This window comes from Cryptotermes secundus, unplaced genomic scaffold, assembly GCF_002891405.2.
Source record: "Cryptotermes secundus unplaced genomic scaffold, Csec_1.0 scaffold99, whole genome shotgun sequence".
NCBI classification, from domain to species: Eukaryota; Metazoa; Arthropoda; class Insecta; order Blattodea; family Kalotermitidae; genus Cryptotermes; species Cryptotermes secundus.
Genome location: NW_019725842.1, coordinates 1,290,634 through 1,315,533, shown reverse-complemented (window position 1 = coordinate 1,315,533; position 24,900 = coordinate 1,290,634). Strand labels below are relative to the sequence as shown.

Sequence of the window (24,900 nt, the reverse complement as noted above, 5' to 3'; positions counted from 1 at the left end):
ATCTCTGCTGATTGGTGTTATACTCCGTTCTCACTTCGTTGTTGTAGGTAAGTGACGGTCTATTACTATGTAGTAGATTCCAACCTCTTCCTCACTTTACTCTCCGATTGGTCAGATTTAAAAATAGGGTCGACATCATCTGGCAGTATTTACAGCGCCGTCAAATACCTTAAACCATATTCAAGAAGACGGAGACAGAATCCAGTATCCGAAATATTTTGTGTTTTAAATAAAATCAGGGAGATGGGTAATGTTCAGAAAAAGTAATTGTAGGGAATATACCGTTAAGATGAAGATTTCAGAATCAGACTCACTGAGGTTGGACCTGCCAACCTTGGCGTGTGAAAATTAGCACTGAGGTGAAATATAAATGTACCTACAAAATATATATATTTTTTCCATTGGCACTACAGCCCTCATTTGGGACTAGGCCTACCTCCATGAAATTCTCCGTTTCACTTCGGTTTACTAGATCTTAGACATGCGGTAGGACTCTTTCGGCGGGTGATCAGCTCGTCGCAAGGCCTCTAACTGTACATAAACACAGAAAAACGCACACAAACATCCCTGCCCTGAGTGGGATTCGAACCCACGATCCTGGTTTCGAAGCGAGCGAAGACAGTGCATGCCTTAGACCGCTCGGTTACCGTGACCGGTACAAAATATATACATGAAATATCGCTTCTATACTAACAGTCACAAATGTGTCTACAAATAAAAAGTAGACAGAATTTCTACACATATAACAAGTACTTCAGAAAAACAAAATACAACAAAAATAATAATGGGGTTTACTTTCCGAGTAGCCCTCCTATATGCAAGAGGAAAAGAGGATTCATAAATTCAGCCCGGAACTCAACTGCTTGTAGTTATGATCCCATAACTCAGTGTATTTCGGTAGAATGCGCTGGGAAAGATTCTAGTCTCCTCGTCTGCTCCTCTGTCGAGGAAGTGAAACTGCGTCATCAGGAACACAGAAAGTATTTGGAGCTTATCTCATTTAAACTGAACCTCAGGCTACCCCATAAATCGGTGTAAAGTTTGTCCCTAGGTGATTCCGCAACGTCGCCGCGCTCTTGGGTAATGGTCAGCACTCGTATTACGGCGCTTGTGAGGATGGAAAGCGTCGTCGAGCCGTTTTGGGCGTTCAAAGCAGATAACTCTTCAGGAGAGCAAGAAGATTAGAGCATTTTGTTCCCTCGAGTATATACCCTATGCAAAAGTGTTCTTTATTATTTCATATATATTTCATATATATTGTATACTGAGCCATCCATTGAGGGTACTAACTTCTGTGGCTCATATTGCGTCACATCACAGAAGATAGTACTCCAAAAAAGGTAAAGCTATCCCTTTAACAGGCCGTGGAGGCCCATAGGGTTGTGAGACGTTGAGGCTCCCACATTCTCTAAACAATCGCCTCGCAGGTGATGGTGAGGTTGTCAGCCCCAAAAATTGTTGAGTAACATCTTGAACAATGGTCAATTTCGGTCAGATATGAAAGAAGGCCCCTCGTTGGTGTGGTGAGGGTGTTTGAGTATGCCAAGGACCCTGAGAGCTATACCAGCGGTAGCGTAGCTACTGGCAGGGCCTCCCTTGCTGGACAGGTCAAAGGGTAGGCATCAGACGAAGAGAGACACCGAAAACTGATGCCGGAAGCAGCGTCATCAGCGGCGACTTGAAGCACAGAGAAAATGATGCTCGAGATGGTTCAAGTTCGTATAGCAACAGGCGTGACCAGAGTGGTTTGAATGGCTGTTGTACTGCGATGTGGAAAGCAAATGGAAAAACTACCACATTATCACTTTTCCTGGATAGTCTCTTTCAAAAAACAGAAGATCGCATTAAGTGGAGAAACTGTTTTGGAAGAGGCTGTGGACCTGTCGTCTGACAGATTACTGATGAATGAATGAATATATTGTATTTATTTTTATGTTCATTTATTGTATGCCGAAATATATCCTGGGGGACGAAGGGGTTTGGTGCACCTTTCAGTAATAGTTCTTGATGAAAATGTATTTCTATGATATTGGTCTTTATCAAAATTCTACAAGGCTGTTAAACTTCTTGGAAGTATACCAAAATATTACTTTATCAAAATTCATCCAGCTTTTCTCAAATTGAAATATTCGGGGAGACGGACGGACAAATATAAGTACATCAAAATCTCTTGTATATTCATGCCTTCACTTTTAGTAGGTCGCGCAAAAATCCGTAATAACATTATAAACACCGAACTGCGTAGCCATGGGATACATATTGTCACGTATCGGGGTTTGCGTGACTAACAATAACGGGTTCTGGATTGCATGATTGGATGTATTGGCACTTCTTTACTATTACAGTCAGTTATGACGGCTCAGAACCAATAACTGTCTACGAGTCGCTCCGTTCCTTTCTGGACTTCGAGTGTCTTCTCTTCCACTGTGACGAATGACGAACGAAGGATCACTGTTTATTCTCTCCAATGAACTGAACTAACTCTTTTGTTATTTATGGGCAAACAGAATAAAAGTCACCGTGTCTTACAATTCCTCCGTATTTTGTTTTTCTATGTTTATTCGTGGCAGAGGGAACGTGTTTCCTGAACCGTTGCCTGGCAATGGATTATACCGTGTCTATTCGTTGCAGCGGAATATGCTTGGGGAGCCGTTGGCTAGCAATGGACTTCCGCTCTGGCTCCACTATTCCGGTTTTCAGACGTCATGTCACAATATATTTCCTTCCACTTCGTTAAATATTTTTCCTACAAGAAAATGTTTGAAGTACCTCTAAAATTAATGACGTCAATAATTTATATCATGTACCATATTTTATACATTGATTGATTGTTGAGAATAATCTGTTGATTTTGGTTGTCTTACTCTGTCTGTCTCTGAAGATATATTCCGCTAATTCCACTGTAACCTAGGGAAAATTCTGCCAGACTAGACGGCGTCACATCCCAGACTACAATACTCTTCATACTCATCGCAGCGTAAACCTAGAGCTGCAAGAAAATATGCTAATTTCAATTTCATCAGCATGTACAAGAGGAGTCATAGCAGACCCTGAATACCTAACTTTACAGGAAAAGAGCCTTCTGAGAAGGATAAAGTCGGCGAAAGTTGATTGCTGTGTTCGTAGCAGCTTGATGTTGAGTCAGCTGAATCATGTTCCCACCTTTACGCTTCATTTATTTAGGCTACATTTTAACATTATCATTCCAACTGCATCCACTTCTTCCAAGCGTTCTCATTCTTCCACAATAATTGTACATATATGCGTATCCCATCTTCCTTAGCCGATCCCAGTGGCCGTGCGGTTTGATGCACGAACTGTCTTCGCTCGCTCGAACGCTGGGGTCTTGGGTTCGAATACCACTCAAGGCATGGATGTTTGTGTTCCATTATTCTGTGTTTGTGTAGGTACAGGCATTGCGATGGGCTGATCCACCATCCGAGGAGTGCTACCTACTGTGTATAGATTAAGACTTAATTACTTACTTACTTACTTACTTACTTACTCATGAAGCTGAGCCCTTCTGGACGAGCCGCCAATTCTGCAGCTACTCAAGAATTTCCCAGCATTTCATGGAACCCAAAACATTGAAAAGAAAGGCGGCCAAGGCCCACAAGTGTTACAGAGCTATTGATAGATAGATTTCATCTTCCTCATGTATGCAATAGGTTGATACAGCATCTTATAAAAATTACAGGCCAATAACTCTTTAAGCCGTCACGTTAAACCGCAGGCAGATACAGTAACTCATGTATATGACGCATACAGACAACATCCACTGCAACGCAACCGTTCCCTCCGCGTCCTTCCGCTTTTGGCATGTAAACAGAATGAAGACCGTGATGCCTACGGATGACGTCAGCCGCAGTGGTCGGAGTTAAGTGAACCTTGATGTTTCCAGTCATGAAAATGAAGCTGGGCAGACAATGTGCCTTTCTTGGGGAACAGTGTGCGTGTGTTTGTACTGTTATTACAGTCCTACGCATATATTTGGAGGCTACAGAGGCCTTTGTGGTTGGTAAGTCAGTTCATTATGCAGTGATCATGATGTTCCTTTATGTATAAATCAGGTAATATATGGAGGGACTCAGATTATCACGAATGAAATGGAAGAGCGACACACGAAACTATATGAGAAGTACACTCTTACATTGTCGTAGCTACATTCCACATTTCCTTACACACAACTACTTCGCCGGCAACGAAAACAGTTTTATTTAACTACATAAAATATAAATCGGACAGTGTACATATTCATTCTTCCTTTCCACATCATGCCTTCTCTCTAATTTTTTCTTCCTTTCGTACAGCTCTACAGCCCATACCATGAGATCGTTTTCTCCAAGATCCAACCTAATATTATCCTCCCAGACACATGAAGGTCTTCCTTTCGGTCGCTTTCCTGCTGGCTTTCTCGCCGAAAGCTTATATGCCTTTCCCTTCGCCCCCATGCGTGCTACATGCCCTGTCCATCTAATCGTTGACTTTTCACAACTTATATTTTTCATCGATATTTTATAAAGAGTATAGGTTATGAAGCTCCTCATTGTGCAGTTTTCTCCAACCTCCCACTATTAATCCCTTGTTGGAACAAATATTCTACTCAGAAATCTGTTCGCAGAGACCTTCAGTCTATTCCGTTCCCTAAATATCGGAGGTTTCCTCTCATACACTCACAAAACCACAGGCAAAATTATAGTTTTGGATATTTTAATTTATACGTTCTTAGACAGCAGGCGAGAAGACAGAATATTCTGAACTGAATAGCCGCATGTATTGCCCTAATTTAATCTGGTCTTAAATTGGTTACGAATTAAATATTGATCTGTTACTGTTTTCCCTAAAGATGTGAACTTTCTACATTTTGAAAGCATATGTCAGCTATCTTTATATCATCCCCGCGCTATGATGTTAAAGGTGAATACGTCACAAATAATTGCGCTTGTAATCTTGGCATCACCTCGGGAGAAACTATGTATGGTTTCTTGAAGTAAGTTTTATAAAACAATATCTTCAGTTTTTAGTTATTAACCCATCCGGTAGCGTAGCTGTTTCAGCCACTATGCTACAAGCCGGAAGGTCACGGGTTCAAGTCCCGATGAGGTCATTGCATTTTTTCAATTGACCTAATCCTTCCAGCCGCACTATATCCCTGGGGTCAACTCAGCCTCTAACAGAAATGAGTACCAGAAGTATTCTTGGGGGTTAAGGGCGGCCGGTGCGTAAGACTGACAACCCTGCCGCCATATGTGAGCCGATTGTCTACAATATGTGGAACCTCAACAGCTCAACCTATGGGCCCTACGGTCTGGTACAGGGATATCTTTACTTTTACTTTACTTTTGGATATCAACCTGTTCACGCCACTAGTCATTAGTATATCTAATGAGTAATTAGCACTTTAGCTTATAGAATTATGTAATATTCAGATTGCTAAAATTGAAATAAATAGAAAAACTTTACTTTTAACCCATACACTGTAGATCGCCTCTGATGTAATATGTAACTGTAAACTGTATCCTTCCTTTTGCTCCAGATATCCTGCACGATTATGCAACTTCGAGTAAGTTTCTCACTTAAGGAAAGGACGTTGGATGAGGATGTCTTCTGACTAAAATATTTGGACACAAGAGGGGAGTGTAACAGAGATTAGGGAAAAGTGCAGAATGAGCAAGTTCACAATTTGTATTCTTCACAAAACATTGCTCAGATTATCAAGTCAAAAAGAGTTATATTGCGGGACATATAACACTCATGGGGGAGGTGAATAATGCAAATTGGATTCCGATTGGGAGAACTTAATTGGATAGAATATCTCGGAAAATTTTGAGAAGGCCGAAACAGATATCTTAAAAGAAATGAGATATCGAGTAACATGAATTCATCTTGCTTATGACAGGGACAAGTGGCGGCTTCTTGTGGGCATTTTCGTGAAATTAGGTAGGGTTAAAGAAGGGAATTCCTTTACTAAGGGAGCAACTATCAGCTTCTCAAGAAAAACTCTGCTATAGAGAATTAGTTATACCTCCCGTCACATTATTACATAGACTGATAAACTAGAATTGAATTGCTATCTTCTGTACCAACAGAATTTTATGTCTCAAGATATGTAAGCCTCTGCAATTGGATACTCCAAATTATCTTGCGTTCCAACTGCTAAATCAGTCTGTGGATCTGCGAACGTAATGGCTCGTTGAACTTCAGTGCATCTACTTGCGCTTTCAATTAGACTTTCCCACCCTTTAGGAGCCAGACTGCTCACAGTAACACCTTTTGTTATGGTCCTAGAAACCTTGTTTCGACGCTTGTGGCACCCATGAAATTGGAGAGTGACTTATATTCGGTAAATGACTAATTGAAGAAAGCAGTCTTCTGGGATTTGCCACCGTGTATATGTGGTGTTAACCGACGTTTCGGAGGAACGTATCGCCTCCATCTTCAGGGTAGAAGAAAAAATATAAGAAATCTGCAAGCGGACACAGTCTGCTTTTACCGGTTCTCACGGTCTCTCCGCTTGCGGATTTCTTATATTTTTTCTTCTACCCTGAAGATGGAGGCGATACGTTCCTCCGAAACGTCGGTTAACACCACATATACACGGTGCCAAATCCCAGAAGACTGTTTTCTTCATTGTCACCGCCGTGAAAGCCTCAAATCTTACAAATGACTAATTGTTTTAGAGTTCCCGAGGTTATAACGAGTTCTGTTTAAACCACGAGCTTTAAAGTGTTTGTGAATTACGCAGGAGATGAGGCAAACATTAGGGGCAGTGGCTTAATCGTAATACGATCAAGTCTAATTGATTCTTATGTGTGTGTTTGTGTGTCAAATTAGAATGACGAGTTTCTGGTTACTTTAGAATTGTATTTATTAAATTTATACACCAAAATTAATGTAACGGCCATTTACCTAATTCACCCTACCTTTTACCAAGGGACCTCTACAGACCCATCAGTTCTGATTATATCCTTCCCAGGAACGTACGTATCCTATAATTCCCGCATTATATGTTCAGAAATACTTTTTTTATATTTTGTCCTGTCAAATTTCGTAATAATTATCGCCATTAGTAATGTTTCCATGCCGGTGGTCATTGTTTTAATGACATGTAATTTGCTAGAATTTTCAGTCAGTGACAATTTTGTCATTCTCTGTTGTTTCCGTGTTTGGCGATGTGGCAAAGTAGGGTCATTGCTCATTAATGAATTGTATAGCACGTTTCATTTCACTCGCAAAGGGTTTCATTATGTTTAAAATTATACTTTCCTGTCACAAAACCCGACAGCAGCAGTCCATCTGTGTGCTTTGCGTTATTATTATGGCATTTGATGCTTCAGAAGCAGACAGAAATATTTTCTTAAGAGAAAGGAAAATTACGTCACACGTCCATGCTGTTCTTACTACATTACTCAATATGCCTTACATAACATCGTATTCTTGTGAACAGTGGTCTTAGTCGTGCTGGGAGAATTTCCGGATTGAAATCTCGACCGGGAAACTAACTATTCCAAATTAAGCTCTTCGTGGATTTCCTCAGTCCCTCCAGGTAAATCCTGGAATATTGCCTCAGATTGGACCCTGGCCAATAACTTCCATATTATTTTCACTTCATTCTTTCACTAGATTCTGCTGTATACGATACTGTACCGTAGCACCCCGTTGCACTTCACGCATTTATCCTGAGAGCTATTAGCCGTTTCACATGCAACTTGCTTTTTCAAACCTTCAGAAGTTTTAAACGTTAACGCCTCCTCTACATCGCTCTATATGTTTCGGCGAACACTGGTCATCTTCAAGTGTCTCTAAAAATTGTTGATGAAACTGCTGTGCTTCCGTCTGTAAGTTAAAATTTTGGGATATATCCTCGTTTATGCGCCCGTGTAAACTATGGCGATTGGTAGTTCGTCTTATTGTGTCGTGTGTAGCTCTTAGTTCGAGCTACTAACAGTGTCGTTAAATAGGCCGTAAATAAATAAATAAAGCTTACGTTTATGATTCTCGTTGTACAAAATCCGCATTTTATGATAAGGTTAAAGATTGTTCTGCCATTTTATCCACGACGGTTCTGCGGCCCATCAAACCATAAATGTTACTTGAGCAGATGTTGAGTTTTTTAATTTATTATCATATTATACATTATTATCCATGGATAAAATCCTCTTGTCCACCGATGGCGGTAGCCGCGCGTTCTAAGGTATGAACAGTTTTCTCCCGCTCGAACAATTGGGTCGTGTGTTCGAATCCCACTCGAGGCATGTATCTCTGTGTGCGATTATTCCGACTTTGTATAGGTTGAGGCCTTACGAAGGGCTGATCTATCGTCTAAGGAACCCTGCCGCCTGTGTATATGATAACGAACTGAAAAGAGGCCAAGACCCAATAAAGGGCGGTAGGGCCACTGATAGGTAGATAGATAGGTAGGTAGGTAGGTGGGTAGGTGAGTAGTGAGTGGGTGGGTAGGTGTGTGAGTAGATAGATAGATAGACATTCTGTCCTGTTCTTATTCATAATTTTTTCACATGGCCTCTATCGTTTAGGTAACTGATAGCACCTACTGAGCATACGTCCAACCATTCATCTCGCGGTGCTTTACTTAATTACATGTGTTTAACCTGATATCGACAGCTAATACACGTAATTAGGAAGAAACGCCCAAGTAGTCAATTCGTCCTCACACGAGAACTACAGAGCTTTAGAATCTGAGTGCTTTACTCTGCTCAAAGCATTGTTTTCTGTAATGAAACTGTTAAAGTTTCCAGACACACTCTTCCACTCAGATGATTGAAAGAGACCTTTCCTCTATGTTCCTTCGCTTCCTTCTTTCGTTCTTCTCGACTCTTCAGTGAGTCTGCAGCAACCGCCCTCTAGTGTGTACTTCCAATCAGACACGATTCTGTGAGTCAAGAGAAAGGCTGATTGATTCCTCTGCCATTTTAAAGGTGACCTGCCGATCTATACACAACTCCAGTCTAATAAATTTCCTGGAGTCGGGTACAGGAAGTCTCTAAACATCCTCCCTGGCAGAGAAAGGACGACGTTAATGCTGTTCCAGTGGAACAATACAGTTCACTTTGTCTCCACAGACTTGACAGCAACATGGATCTGTGCTGTGTAGTATGCACACAGTACAGACAAAGGAAAGCGGGAATGGTTGTAAATCTGAGACGAGGGTAAAATCGAATGGCATTGCACATTTCATGGAGAAGAGAGCATATACACTCTCAACTTTCCCCATTGTTATTGAATCATTTATTTTATACAGTAATTTCGCCGAACTTGAGCCATATAGATCGAATTTCAGTCCAAATATTTTTTCTATAGCAGTAAATTAGAGTAATAAGTCTAAAGTATAAGAAATATCTGTGTCAGTTATGGAAAACTTCATGTCATATAACGCTGATATCACTATTCGGGAAGAGACTTGTAGACTCTAAATAGTAATTCGATACTTGAAATTGTAAAATAATCCACAAAATAATTTTCTTACACAGGGAAATTTAAACCTGTCTTCATTACGGAACTGCAAGAATTTTGGGGTTGGTGATTGGCGCTGTTTATTTCGTATTTTTGAGAAATCCTGTTTTAAAATCTTGGACAGGAGAACTAATAGCTTGCTGGATTATTCGTAGTTTCGTCAGTAGCGAAGAGCAAATACCGAAATATTGAGGGAGACTAGAATACAGCCACCTCCTTCCATAGCAATTGCTATGATATGAGAGCCTCATAAATAGGTTACGTTTTCGTATATACCTGTACATTCTTTTTAATGGACTTCTAGTACCTCAGATTTCTTAGGCAAATCGTAACTTTTATGCATATCTCTTAAAATGTTCAAGAAAATTACAGGCATATGTATGAAATACTACCTCCACACGCAATTTCATATACCTAACTGGAAACTTCTAAGTGACTGCTTGCTACAGACTTTCCTCTGAACGATTGGTAATGATTCAACTGTTCAAGGAATTCCCTGCTTTTTGTACAAAGTGGAAGTTCTTTGTCATATTTAACGAGGTTAGTTAGCTTTAGGAAGGAAAGCTGTTTTACATCGTTTCTGCCTAAGGTTTTTATGATCTTAGCAGGATTTATTTATTCCATATTTTGTCATTGTTTCTGTGATGAATTCTTTTGAAAAAATCTAATTTAAAATTTTGATTTAAACTTCACGTGAACTTGATAAAAATCAACGTTGGGTTAGGAGAACCAAATTTACTTTAAACAGTTCCATACTAATATATATATATATTTTTTTTTTAATTTCTGAGTATTTTCAAGGATGGCATAGACGCGGTTTCCCTCCACCGTTTTATGCAGTCTGTGCGAAGAAAGTTGAAGTTAAAAACGTTTGTTTCGCTTCATAAAACTTGTCACAATTAGACTTTTAAACATGGAAGAGAAGCAATAAATTATACCTAAAACTTTGAGTTGTTTTAGAGAGGTACGTTTACATCGTTCTGGATGACAGAGTATCACATTAGCAGATCGTGGGTCATATCTATACTTTCGTAAAATGCTCTTTCCTCTTTGTAGCTGAGAAAGAGTTATGATAGTCTATAAAGAAGGAAGAGATCCCAGATCTCCCTAGATAATTTAATCTCTCTTTGCAATAAAATGAATTCCACCATCGGCTTTTGAAAATGCCAAAGAGCTGAGGAAGATATTACCATAAGTAGAAATGTAATCAGATATTGTTGCTTGGAGTGAACTTGATAAAACAGAGAACAAAGTGACTTGTCACCCCTTCTTGACAGGCAGAATTTATTTCCTTATTAAAACTCTATATTGTTACATGTTACACAGTTCGTTTTTGCAAAATCATATTCTTCCGAAATTGCTGTGGAGAAGTTAATATTCTTCCATTCCGTTCAGGATGTACAGTATTCGAATCTTAGTTCTGAAACCCGTTATTATGGCTGAAGATTTACATGCCTCCAATTAAACGAACATACCTTGAAAGAGACCGCCATCACTTCTGATAATTGCGGTTTACTAGTCATATTCATGATATTTTATCATGCCATATTACGTAATTGGAAACCACTGTATTGAATAAACCATAAGGAAAGAGTATTCCGTAATTCATTGCACTGTTTATATTTCTGTAACTACACAGGAGATTTCCTTTTAGAAACTAGGCCAGTGTATCTTCTAATTCATTGACGTATTTTATAGGCTTCCGGAATCGAATTGTTTTTATCTTAATAGATTATAAATGCATGGTAACCAGTTGGTTTTACAAATATATCTCTGCTTGTCGCTCACAGGATGCATTTATGACTTGTATTTTGTTTTCGGTAAAAGGACAGGCGAGAATCCTGGAGATTAATTTACATCTATAACGGGGGTACACACCTTCTGCTAAGAAGACTACAATATGCTGCTTAGAATATGTCTGCCCTTTGAAATATTCAGATCTACATCAGCACTTGTTGCAGATTTTATGGAACTGCGTAGCTTTCTGCTGTCTGCTACATAAACGCCATTGAACATTCAACAGGAAATTGTTTGGAAATTCTTCATCAAAATTGCCTAATTTCAATTTCTCACATTTGTGAGACTATGTTGAAATTTGTGGCAGGACAGTATCTGCCAAATGGTTTTGCTACCTGGAGGAAATATTGTCGGCAAAGTTTGCCTACAAATACAATTTTTTTTTCAAAAATACGTAGCTCTTTTCTCTTTAGTTGTCATTACATAATCACAATGGACACTTTCAAGTTCAACTCTAAACAATACAGGATGTTGGATCCAGTCACAAGTCGATATATTATAGCAGTAAATGGTGGAGTAGTTTTTCCCTTAGATTCAAAATAAATTCTGACAGACACTTTATAAATGTTAACAGCAGTTTTTGTTTCGATATTACCAACATACGCTGCATTTCGTTCCCATGTACCTTTTGGTATCTTCCGTTACATTCATTTACAGTCGCCCGTTATTCTGAATGTTCGCAAACGACACAAATGTGAGGCGACTTTCTGAAGAAATTTGCCATGCACATCCCATCAAAATGGTGATCGAAGCCTATAATCTGCAAAGAAAAAGACTGCAATTCCGACTAATCTTAGCTACCTCTCCCTGACGCCTGACGATGGTATCCAGTAATTACTAGCAACAACTACATCTATGTAAGGAAGGCATAATAACAGATTGCAAGTTGTGGCATTATGTATATAAGCAATAGCCTGTTAATAACCTATTAATGCTAACTTTAATTTTTCATGCAATTATTATTCAGACTGCCTTCTTTCGTACTTTGTTTGTTAGTTATTTTTGTGTCCTACGTACTCGTGCTAACTTTGTAATTGGCTTCTGAGCTGTTGAGTTTGCATGTAAATAAACAAGAATTTTAGTGATTGTTACATTATTGACGGACTAAATACATAGACGTTTGATAAAGATGTGCAACAGGATGCTGAAATACAGAAGAATTTAATTTAATTTAATCATTATTATTTCTAAATATTTATACTTTACATTTCTCAGTTCTCAATAACAACTTAGGTTTGTGTTACTGAATTTATTATTTTTTTATTTATTTACTTCTCTATATTTACTTGTTTCAGTGCTTACCTTTAATTAGATTTCGATTTTATGTTGTGTTTGTCCATAATGTTATTACGTGTATGTACACTGTGCTCTGTCTGTAATTGGCCTTGTAGCTGTTGACTCGGCACATAAATAATAAAATTGAATAAAGAAATCAGAACAGAAGATACAACCAGGAGAATTGAGTATAATTTTCGGTGAGGTAATTTCTGGCTCTTAAATTAGCAGTATTCTTTCAAATATTTTTAACGTATTGTAACACGCTACAGTATTTTTTCTTCTCCTTGCTCCCCTTTGGAGCGTAGGGCTATTTATCAGTTTCTTGATAATTTTACAAATGGTAGGGTTTCTTTGACGAGTGATCAGCTCGTCGCAAGACCTCTACCTAAACACAGGACAACACAAACACAAAATAAAGGCATACACCAAACATCCATGTCTTGTGTGGGATTCGAACGTACGACCCCGGCTTCCGAGCAAACAAAAAACAGTAAGTGCCTTAGACCGCTCGGCTGCCGTGACCGGCTTTAACGTAATAGTATAGTGAAAACGACATTGAAATTTCATAATTATTGTCATGCGTATAACTCATTGAATATAGAGCAACATATTCTGAGTTAATTCGAAAATATCCTTTTACTGATGCATATGAAAATGTAAATAAGGTCGTTTATTCTATCTTCAAAGAACTCACTGAGCGCACTGCAATAGTTTTAACGCTGTAGACTTGAATCCGACAGGTGCTGCGCTCGAATTTCTGCAATGATTCAGGCTAAACTCTCTGGGGGATTTCGTGGTTTTCCTCTCACCCTGCACATAATGATGGACTAATACAGATAACGATCTCTTCCTTAAAAATCTCTATCTAATCACACTCATCAATCTTTCTGCTCCTGGTTACAATTCAGTCTAAATACTGACAGCGCCGTAAATTAAGCCACAAAAACATGTAGCAATTCTCTATATAAATAATTCAGTGTAGGGGGCGTTAGAAATTGATTTACCTTCAGAAATAAGTTTCTGCATGTTATTGTCTCTGGCCACTTCGTGGCTGAGTATGACAGTAAATCTGCCGACCAAAGTTGAGGAAATACTCCAAATTCCTGTAGTTGTTCTTGGTAATATAGTCTTGAACTACGCCATCACAATTATCCGCAGCCTCTCAATAAAAATTTGGTTAATATTTCCTAACACCTGTTTTATAATATAATGCATTATTTAACTAAATTTAGTTGAATTTATACATTGTAGTCCACAATTACTTTTTGAAAAATATATCAGATGAGTTTGTTATTTTATTAACATACAGAAAATCAAAGAAAATAACTGTTTCAGTTCCGACTATAACTAGTTAAAGTTTTCCTTTTCCCATCTGAATGTAACTTAAAATAAATTACAGGCCTGCCGGGATGATGAAATTTCTTCTTCGACACATCTTACGAATCTCATATTTTAGTGTATACTTGAACTTATTAACTATGCTCAAAATGTGTCAGACCTTTTGTAGACATCCTGTACATCCGCTTCCTTCCAAAATTTGTAAATTATTATTCACTAGTAATTAGGCGATTCGGCGCCATGTGGTCTGAGTTACTGTGGACGTCTTTAAAATAAATTATAAGTAATAGATTCTACCGATGCTCTATAGTAATCACTCCTTCTGAATTTCTCGAATGGTCCGCTGAGCCAGAACTCGCGCCTCAGTTGAGGCTTCCCATATGACTACCGAAGCGGTGGGACGGTTTTCGCAGTTAGATTAACGCTTCAGAATCAGTAACAACCGGTCACATCTGTAGTACCGCTCGCATTCTAGGTTCCAGAGATGGAAGTCTCGAGTGCCGTCTGGTGGGCGCCTCTTTCTCGGCCTGTAGCTTCAGCTTTCAGAGCATGAAGACCTTAAGGCATTGTCATATTGCGGGCTGCTTGTGACGAGGGGAACGGAATTGATGGCACTGATCGGCGAAAAGGCAAATTGGGCAACCAAGAGACCGATTCGAGAATGTTAAACTGGGCGGTTAGAAGATGCTCTTATATAGTTAATTTTTAATGTGATCTCGCGCAGACGCATAGCTTCAAAACATATGAACTCCAGTAGATGTTTCTGATAATAATTATTAACTGGTAATAACATGTTTAACTTCAGAGTTGAACTTAGATTAACGCATTGGAAAATCTTCAGTGGGTGGAATTACATGGGACATGCACAGAAAATTTCAATTTAAGTGAAGAGGAATTATCATTAAGTAAAGATAAAGATGTCCCTGTGCTTAACTAATTAAGCACTACCCCATGAAGACGCACACGTATGGCGGAGTCCATGTATAGATCCACAGTTTCTTGACTTTGGCACTAGCTGGAGATTAGTGGTCAGCTTCACGCCCCGGCCGCTTTACCCCATGGGGAAAGAACCCCCAGTAACCATTGGATAGGAGGTTGTGTGAACCCCATGACTGGTCTGGACGACGTGGAGAAGAGAAAATTCTTGACCTTGCCAGGACTCGAACCTAGACCCATCGGTCATCCAGCCCGTAGCCAGTCGCTATACCGACTACGCTATCCCTGGTCCTGAATTTTCATTATAATATCTTAAAATTAGTTTATGTCTATGCGTAGCTGTGAGAGCTTCAAGGTATCTGCTCATAGCTAGGCATTGACACTATGCAGTAACTTAAAAGCTAATTCACTGCACGTCTGCAGTGAATAGCAACATGCATAAATCTGAATATGTGAATCTGTTAATACAGTGTTTCCTCGAGCGGGAATGGCAAGTCATCAGAACTACTCTCTCCCTGAGAGGCTAATTCCAGGCTAAAGATAAGAGGATCCACAGCTTCCCTATTTACTATAGAGATTCCTTTTTTCCACGTTCCCTTCACCAGTCTCTCTGCATGTTGTAAATGATTTTTACACAGTACTGGAATACAGTAGGGGCCTCCCAGCCTCCTATCAAATGGGTACCGGGGGCTCTTTCCCAGGGGTAAATCGGCCGGAGCGTGAAACCAATCGCTCACCTCAAAGTAGTAGCCAGGTCAAGAAAATATGGATCTATAAATCCACTCCCCCATACGCCTTCATGACATAGTGCTTAATTACTTAAAACACAGGAACAACTTTACTTCACTTGGGAAACAGATTTGTACTAGTGCTTGCACTCTCTATAACAAAATGCCAAGAGGTTATCAGTAGATTGACATTTATGTGGCACTCAAGACTTTGCTAGTAGTCAATGAACGAGAATAAATACAAAAACTCTTCCAGTGCATCGGGGCGCATCTTCTTCGCAGCTTCTACTGCAAAGTCATTTCTACCGTCAACTTCACTACTAAAATATATTTTAGTCTGGGATAAAATAATTTCAGTGAGACTGAAAAGGCAGTGATGCAGCACTACATGCAATACGTTGCTCCCATGCGCATCTATCAGTTCATCAATTTTAAACTGAGAAAGATTATTATGTAACATGTTTTAAAGTTAGTAAAGGATCGACTTCCTTGAGAACATGAAATGAACTACACACATACTTGTACTTGCACAGGAGAATACATTTAGATTAAGTTACAGGGATAGTTTAAATATGGATGTGCAGTTAAACATGTAAAGAGTTCCATGTTCTGGAAGATAAATATGTTTCTTTTTTCCTTTGGAGCTGCAGCCCCAGTTTGTGCTTTGTCCTACCTCCTTGAAACTCCCGTATTACTTCGGTTTACTAGATCTTAGACATTCCTTGGGCGTCTGATCAGCTAGTCGCAAATCCTCTACCTGTACACAAACACAGGAAAATGCACATGTACACCACAAACAAAAAACATCCATGCCCTGAGTGGGATTAGAACCAACCATCCCGGCTTCCGAGCGAACGGATACAGGTCATGCCTTAGACCGCTCGGCTACCGTGATCGGCCTGATAAATATGTATAGTCCTTTCCATTATCAGCCGAATTTTCGGAGAGGAACTTGTTCCAAAACGCTCCGTGACTTTCAACACTTTACATCACCTTAAATTCTAGAAGACAGAACGCTTTATAACAACTCACATGTGAACCTAAAATTGCACATGAAAATACTTACGTACACATATATATCTCAGTAGCAAGAAGTTTAATTATGCACATGAACAAATTTACCCTGTAAATCTGCAGTCATATACTTGTATTCAGAACTAAAACAAATGTTAATAAGATTAACTCGTCTCTTCTTGGGGGGGGGGCTTGTTGGCAGTGGAGATGTTTATAAATTTAGATCCATCTAGGTTGAGAACTCTCCCCTTTTGCAGCCAAGCAATTATTCTGTCTGTTCTCCGTCTCTGTACTGGAACAATTCTGCATCATTGCATTGTCCAAGACGATGACTGAGGGTACTCTAAATTTCGTAGGGTTTGGTTCAGCACCCAATGCCCACAATTTTCCTAAATTTTTTATCATTGTAGTCTCCTGGCTCGGTAACAGAAACAAAAATTGTACTTTCCTCAGAAATAAATCCATTTCCTTTTCCAGCACAATAATACAAGTATACTTTTCACGGATTGCTAGCTACTCTCTAAAGCAATCGCTCAAAATTTCTCTATTGCGTCCATTGGCTGTCGACCTGATGTTATCCAGGAACACTGCTTGTTACGGAATCTCCAAGTTTAGGCTTTCAAAATACTTACCGGGAAACACAATACAACTGGAAGCAGTGTGAGTCTGCTAAAAGTATTGTTGCGTGTAGACCCGTTACTAGGTAGCGACCGCGAAACAAACAAGTTCCAACGGCAGCGAGTCCACGCGCAACAATAGAGGAACTGTTGGAAACGATGTTCTCTAAGCCGTCTGTGCCGGGATGTTATAAGGACAATAGGAGCAAGAGTGGAGAGAATTGTGAGGGAGTCTGTGAAGAGAAGCCTTAATCGGTGCAGTTGAAGAATCCCCACTGTCAGATGCCTTTACCGGAGAACGATTGGTGACGACACAGCTGACAGAAAGACTAATAATGTGCTGTAGTGATTTGGAAAGTGTGGATATTAACGGCGGTGCTGTCATTAAGTGTAGTCTCGAGTCATGTTTTAAAGTGGTCAATAAATCCAATCTCTAATCCAAACCCCGTTTATAGTGTCATTCCCTCACTTGACAGTACTCTTCCTGTAAAACAATTAGATTCCAAAGCATCGACATTTAAATACTCGTAATTAACATTAAACATATAGCCGTATTATGTTATCGCTTTGATAAAGTGAGGTTATTCCTCCAACATATCATCATCTCTGGACAAGACAGCGTAGATCATAACAACTGATAACTGAATCAAAGTTAGAAATTCAGATGTTATCATTTCCCCAAGGCTGGAGTCAATATCACGTAACTCAAGCCTAAAATTTTGTTTTTCAACATGGCAATTTTATTCTTATCCAAAATATCTGCCACAGAACTCAACACAATAACTTAATTTTAATTGTTTGTTGCATCCTGTTGTGTATTTTAATGAATATTAGAGTTAATTTCACCGACCACACAACACGTTTTCTATTTACTGTCGCACTACATGTTTCGACCTCAAGAGGTCATCCTCAGGTGTACGAACACAGTTGCACAATCAATCACATTCGTTTTCCACTTATTTTGATCCTGTATCCTGTTCAGGTCCACGCTCAATTAATATGTGTCAAGTTCTTCTTATAAAATAAGTTAAAAATACAAATGTTAAAAGTTAAAATTTAGTTCACTGTAGCTAGTTATATTGTTATCACTTGGTTAAAAAGTTCATGAAATAAACTTCAACTCATCACATTGACTGCACTTTCACTTTTGAAGGTCTTGTTGTTCTTCGGCGTCCTCTTATGTTGGATCTATTACGTTCCTTGTCGTGATGGCTACTTAATTACTTACATAAATTTATTACACATTTTATATTACTAATTTTTCTTTCACGACATTTCAGTTTTATACTTCATCTCCTGGGTTTTTGCACCGCGTGAATATATGCAGTGTTGCCATGAAAACTATGAAGAAGGATGCAATATAGTATAACTCCAAGGCTTCGAGAGGGTTAGTCTGATATTACCGTTAGTGAAGTCAACAAAACACATCTTTTTTCTCTCACATTAGAATTGAAATTGAATATTTACACACAAATTTTATCTCCCAAAGCTAGAATATATTTTGGTTTTACATTGATATTTTAATGTAACAACGTGTGTTGTATCTCCCAAAGCTAGAATATATTTTGGTATTACATTGATATTTTAATGTAACAACGTCTGTCGAGACAATACAATGAATTTTTAGTGTAGCCCTCACTATAAATCCAGTGATTTTAAAGCTGCATATACACGTTCCAGTCTTGCTGTGTGAGGCAAATTTGCCTGATTAATTTAATTTTAAAGATCTCTTTTTTGAAGAAAGGACGAACATCTCTTATCTCTTTCATGAACTGGGAATTTCCTGCAGTATTGCTCTTAGACGTGTCCGGTATCTCAAGCTAATTTCCAAACACCGTAAAGACATTCCAACCAAGATCACCGCCTATAAATTCGAAATGGTTAAGAACATTTTCGTCATTCGCTTATTTGTATTATGTGTAGTAGGGCGTAAGTATTAACACTTAAGAATTCACTCTTAACTCTAGGAATGTATTGAAATTCCTCTTAAAAGGGCATAAATTTAATAAAATTTCTTCAATGTAGATAGCAATTTACGAAAACAAAACAAAGTGATGCGGCTCGTCTTTCCAAATAAGGTCGGCCACTAGTGTCCTCATACGCCACAACTCTGCTGGTGCAATTGTAACATGAAAATTGCACATGATATTTATAACAAATTAACATATACAATAGGCATATTATTTTTTGGTCAATATTAACTTTTGTGAGATTTTTCATCGTAAGGCAGCATATGGGAACAGCACTTACACACACAAATATTCTAGTGATTTAGTGAATGTTGGCATTAAAGTTGGAAAAATAAAGAGATGATCCCAGGGACCGTCTTACGAAGTACCACACTAGGCAATGATTTGTAAGGTTGCCTACAAAGCACAGTATGTCCTTATTTTCGTGAACAGATTCAACTTAATAATGTCAGATGCTTCAAGTCACAAACAGCCACCTTGTCGTTCTCGAGAAGAGGGTTCTTTAAATATGTTATGGGTATATTGTATTATTTCAGCAACCCTATTATGTTTTCTAAAAACTTTTGTTATTTCATCCTACCTTTGATGTTGTCCTATGTGTGTTTGTTCCGCGCTGTCTTGTTTTTACTGTTCTATGGCGTGTTGTGCCGCTTATTTATTTATTTATTGAAATAAGAAAAATATTCACCAGTCACGCTAGACGGAACTGTTTAACTTTTCATGATATTGTTAGTGTGACGGACCAGAATGAAACAAATCAAAACAGTAATACAGTTTTCGACTTCTTACATGTGTTTGCAAGTTTTTACTTTTTTAACAAGCATCGAGAGCAAAGATAGAAATCGCATAATTTCAGGTGAAGGTTAATTATATATTTTCTTTTCTAAAGTTCGACCCAGAATTAAGTATTGGTGCAGCCTAAAACAAGAACAAGGTTTACATTAAAAGGTATTTAATTTTATTTTAATTTAAAAATAACAATGTTTAATTGATACTTTTATTTTCGTTCTTTTGATCTAGCTTATGGTTCTCAGTAACCTTACTATTTAATATTGTCAATAAACTTTCATGTTGCAAGTAGCAACCACTGAGGTCAGTTGACAATATTGTCAGGTACCTTTATATACATAAAATCCAGAGTCTACCTTCATAATAATTTTATGCAGGTGTTCCCTAAACACACAAACTTTAATTGACTCAAGTACAGAGGTTGGTTTAGAAGTAAACACAGAGAAAACTTAGTATATGTTACTGTCTCGTCAGCAAAATGCAGGGCAAAATCATGACATAAAGATAGGAAACAGATGTTTTGAAAATGTGGCACAGTTCAGCTATTTGGGAACAACGATAACAGATCGAAACCTGATTCAGGAGGAAATTAAGAGGCGATTGAACTCGGGTAATGCTTGCTACCATTCAGTCCAGAACCTTCTGTCTTCTCGTCTGCTGTCCAAAAACATAAAAATTAGAATATATAAAACTATTATTTTGCCTGTGGTTCTGTATGGGTGTGAAACTTGGTCTCTGACATTAAGGGAGGAACATAGACTGATGGTGTTTGAGAACGGGGTGTTGAGGAGAATATTTGGACCGTAGAGGAATGAAGTGACAGGAGGTTGGAGAGAACTGCATAATGATGAGCTTCATAACTTGTACTCTTCTCCAAGTATAAATAGAATGATCAAGTCAAAGAGGATGAGGTGGGCAGGTCATATAGCACGATTGAGGGAGACGAGGAATGCGTATAGGATATTGCTGGGAAAGCCAGAAGGAAAAAACCACATAGAAGAACAAGGCGTAGGTGGGTGGACAATATTAGAATGGATCTTAGAGTGCTCAGTGTGCTCATGACTTGACGCTTTGTGCCTAAAGCTTTTTTGCCATCCACAACAGCATGGTCGTGCAAGGCGAAACAAAATTGCCTGGATTGTTATTAATTTCAGTCAGCTCTCGAGAATCGACGACTATGTGGCCCTAAGTATGGAGGGATATTTATGTCGTCCTCACTCTCTCGATACAGCCCTGTTAAGTTAAAAAGGTAAAAAAGGTAAAATTTTCCTTCTGCCGACCTAATTAAGCACTACGCCATGAAGGCGTATGGGGGGATGGATGTACGAATATCCATGTACCGAATTCAAGAAATGTTATATTTCAGCATCCCGTTGCATTGAGGTATCATTCCTATTATTCAAGTACACCGTCAACAATGCAACAATGATATAAAAGACACCTAAAATATATTTTTTCACTGAAAGTGTAATTTTAATAATATTTTTCAATTTTATTCAATATCATAAAATGTCATTAAGACACTACAAGTATATCTTATACACGACGTGAAGGGGAACACGAAAGACAAGTGGACAGTGCAGTGGTCTCCCCACAAATTCATATTTGCCTGATGACAGCCCATGTGCGGCCGAAACATGTTGCAATATTATGTAAAAGAACAATATATTTTGAAGTATTTTGATAGTCACTTTTAATTTTAAGATATACTTGCAGTGTCTTAATGACATTTTATGATATTTAATAACATTTTAAAATATTACAGTTACATTTTAAGTGAAAATTTTATATTTTAGGTGTCTTTATATCATTGTTGCATTATTGACGGTGCACTTGAGTAATAGGAGTGAGATCATGAAAATATAGATCTTTCTTAAGTTAAATGGAACTGAATCTCCTTAAGAAATAAGAATACTGTCTATACATGTCTTTGCATAACTTCATTCCTGCTGATGACCCTACCATCAGACAGTCAGTAAGTAATTAATTAGTTAATGATTAATTAGCAGGTTAGCCACAGAGCTAGTTAAGTCTGTTTGTCCATTTGTCACTTGACTGTTTATTCGGCTAGCTAATGAACTCTGTAAACCTGGATTCGAGTTCTGGTTAGTCGATTTCGCCTTTGTGGTCGACTAACACTACAATAATTTTGCAAACATAGGACCATGCCTCCTTACTGCCTCCGTGCATTGCAGAATTTTACGTCTACATACGGAAAAGATTTTCATAGCCGTATCGCATTGGAATTACATTCCAGAAGTGGCCGATTCGAGATTCTGACTCATTACCTTCCATTCCGACTACGTTTTTTCTCTGCTGCCCAATCAACTGAGGTAAGATTAGGATGAAAGACTCGCATACCAGAAATACCGCCATTCTTCGAGTTTTTCGGTTTTCACCTGCTAATCATGGTTCCGCCATTATTCCATATTAATTTATGAGCATCCACTGACATGCGCAGTAACCCTTGCGAGGCAGCACATTATCACGAGTCTGCAGCTTCGTCTCCGACTCAGCACTTCCCTCGTTACAGAGTAAGAAACTTATTTATTTATACTGTCACGTATCCCGGTAACGCGACAAGTAATTAATGAGTTTCGGATTAGGTGAATCGATTTATTGGATATTCACCAGGCGGAACTACAATTAGTTGTAACACAGTCTTACTGCAACTATAGCACTTCGCAACTACGAACTCTGAAGGACACTGTAACTACAACATACAAAATAAAGACTTCTTCTTCTTCTGACATCTGTTTGTCTTCTATCTTCTGCTTGTCAGTTCTCCTTCTGAAGTAGATTTAGATCGAACCGTATGGAAATCACCTTCTTGAACAGTAGGGTTATCGCGTTCTTCGCTGTTACTGTGCTTTGTAGGTTCGTTCATGTGAAAGGAAACGTTCCTGTATGCGTTGTCTATGTTTGCAATGCATCGCTTCTTCATTCGTGTTCGTTGCTATGGAAACGTTTTCCAACAATTCGCCGTCCAGCAGTGGCGCCTTCCTTCTTGCAACGGGAACGTGCTCAGCGAAGCCCCGCCTAACAGATGAGCAGTTGCAGCTTTCAGGCGTCATACCACAATATTGTTCTTAGTTGACGTATAACGTCTGCTGTTGGAAAAGGTTCCTTAAAGATCTTAAAAATCAGTCAATAAAACATGGTGCTGAACAAAGGCAAATTATGACCGCAAGAGAAATCTTAATGTTGTGAGTTACGTATGGAATCCCGAACAAACACAAGTATGCATTAAGCTATTGGATGGAAGTGTAACTTGGAAGTAACGTGGACTTGAGTCCCCTTTCCAATCCGTGTTTCAGAAAATGGAAGCATAAAGCAAATGGATGGCGGGGAACGATAACTGAAGTGAGTCAAGTGAAAGAAAGAGGATTCCCAGCAGGCTCCAATGGTTTTCGCTAAAACCATGCGATGCTAGGAAAAACGAAATGTAAATTGCTATGTCTACGATTGTACATGTAATTTTGTTCTCTCTTCCTCAGCCTTCACCCCTCCCACCGAATATCGCACTCGAATTGAATCGATTTAATTCAGTGCTTCTCTTCCAGTGAGGCACAGCAATTGATAGTTGGAGCAATGTAAACCTTCTCTATTCTGAAGTGCCTTCTTTCGGCCCAATCGAAACAATTTAATACGCTGGAAACACAGAGTTAAATATCACAGTATGAGCAGTCGGCAATGATATTAATCCACTCAAGAATACAACGTAATAGAATGTAGTAAAGTTAAGTATATACTACTACGCTTTAATATCTAAAATATTATTTATGAAATATCAAGAAAGAAAATAAAACATAAACTGAAGATCTAAATAACTGAATGAAAGCCAAAGGGGAGAAAGAGAAACTACCGACTGAGCAAGTGAAGTCAGGCGGTAATGTATCTGACGTATATGTGAGAGCTGGCCATTCGAAACTTAACCGAGGCAGCTACTGTTAAGAAGGAGGTTTTCAGTGCCCTCCTCAGACCTCCAAGCATATTCCGAAATAGTGACTCAAATTAGGCCACGACCACTTCCTTCCACATCCTCCTCCATTCAGTGCAGTATATAGGCGTATAACGAATGAGCAGTTATATTAATAAATTGGCGCTTCTAACGATGCTTTAAATGTTTCATCGCTCTAACCAAGATGCTGGTTCATGGAGAGAACGTTCTTACCTCTCTCTCTTCAGTCACTTCCTACTTTTGCCTTTATTTTCTTTCTCTACTTTCTATTTTCTTACTTTGTGTCTTGTACGTCATGTTTCAATGCGTCACGTGCGGCAGAAGGAGAGGAAGTCAGGAAGTAATATAGAACAACAAGGTCTGGGAAGAACTAATCGCCTACTTTCCTTTGATACGACACGGACCGCGTAGAAAGCGACGCCTACAACAATTATTCTTTTATTGCATATTGTTCATATAATATTATATCTTTTGTTTTGCAGTTTATTTCTAGTCCGTCCCTATGCATCCGTGTACAGTACAGTGCTGTTTCGGCGCCCATTAGTGACTACATTTGGAGCTCTTCTTGTGGCTAAGTAGTATGAAATGAACCTGTACTAGCGAGTACAGATGGAGCTCAAATGATTCTCAGTTTCTTTTATTGTTAGTGGGGTGGGACTATTTTACCAGCTTCAGATGATAGGTGAGGGTGGTTGTGGAGCAATTGGTGGAATGAAGATTGGAAGTGGAAACTGAAGTACTCGGAGAAAACCTGCCCCAGCGCCACTTGACCAGAACCTGGATCTAACCCGGGCCGTCGCGGTGGGAAGCCAGCAACTAACCGCTTGAGCTATGGCGCGGCCTTAGTGATTCTCACTTACTGGATGAGGATGGGTGCTCAACTAGACACACCAGTCAACTTTTCCTTCAGGAACAACATCCGGTAGAAGAAAGGTGGACATTGGAGTCTGTCTGCGGACGCGGTGTCGAGCATAATTCGAAAATTGAATCTGCTGGCT

General features: G+C 38.9%; 1 long non-coding RNA gene across 1 annotated transcript in view; it reads left to right on the top strand.

The window, feature by feature from the left end:
- The first annotated feature begins 3,888 nt into the window (after window positions 1–3,888).
- LOC111863617 overlaps window positions 3,889–24,900 on the top strand; it is a 40,242-nt gene continuing 19,230 nt past the window's right edge. The window contains exon 1 of the long non-coding RNA XR_002842636.2: window positions 3,889–4,018. This is a non-coding gene — a long non-coding RNA (uncharacterized LOC111863617). The remainder of the gene's footprint in view (window positions 4,019–24,900) is intronic.